The sequence below is a fragment of the Apis dorsata genome, unplaced genomic scaffold, assembly GCF_000469605.1.
Source record: "Apis dorsata unplaced genomic scaffold, Apis dorsata 1.3 scaffold_207, whole genome shotgun sequence".
Classification (NCBI taxonomy): domain Eukaryota; kingdom Metazoa; phylum Arthropoda; class Insecta; order Hymenoptera; family Apidae; genus Apis; species Apis dorsata.
This window is the reverse complement of record NW_006263491.1, coordinates 2,329-3,258: the sequence shown is the minus strand read 5'-3', so window position 1 is coordinate 3,258 and position 930 is coordinate 2,329.

The window sequence follows — 930 nt, the reverse complement described above, 5'->3', positions numbered from 1 at the left end:
TTTTTTTTTTTTTTTTTTTTTTTTTTTTTTTTTTTTGCTAATTATATCAATTTCAAAGCAATACTTCGTAATAGCATAAGATCTTGGAAGATTAGGCTAGTTAAGTTCATTAGATCTTTTGTCTGATTGAATTACAGGTTAAACCGGAATGCATTAAGGAGAATAATGAATTATTGAAATATACTATCGCATAATATCTTTATATCGATATCCTCGTTCTTTTTTAATTTGTTAATAATATGGATGAATAAACTGTAAAAAATGGAAAATTTTTGCCATTAGCGAATGAGTTTGTTAATTTTTTAAAGTAGAAATTTATTTAACAATACTTGTTTTACTTCCATGCTTTAAAATATATATTTACTTTATAATGTTTGAGAGTCACTTTCGAGATTATATCTCGCAAATCAACGTTACATCTGTCACAATAATTATCATTAGACTAGTGAGATCCAATTAGAGAAGAAAACTTTGATAGCTTCAAAAATTTCAATAATTGACATTTTTTTAGAAAAATTAGAACATTTCACAGTTGTTTATCATTTGTTTAAAGATGATAAATATTAAATTTTTTTTTTATTCTTCGAACAAATTATTACACTCGTTATTTAAAATCCTTGTTAAAACAAAAAAATATTAACAATAAATCCAAAGAAAAATTTATCTTAATCAGTTCTTCTATATCAACGAATATTCCACAAATCAAATTAAAAATTTTTACTTGAGGAATGAAAAAAAAAAAAATCAATCAAGAAAATACATGAAATTTCAAAGAATATTAATTATTTATAAAATTTGTCGAGTAACAAAATATTGATAAGAGAAGAATTTTAAATACTTGGATAATGAATATTTAAAATTATAACTTTTTGATTCATTTGAAAAAAAATAAGCATTATCACTAGAGACAAACAATCTTTAGAAGGAAGA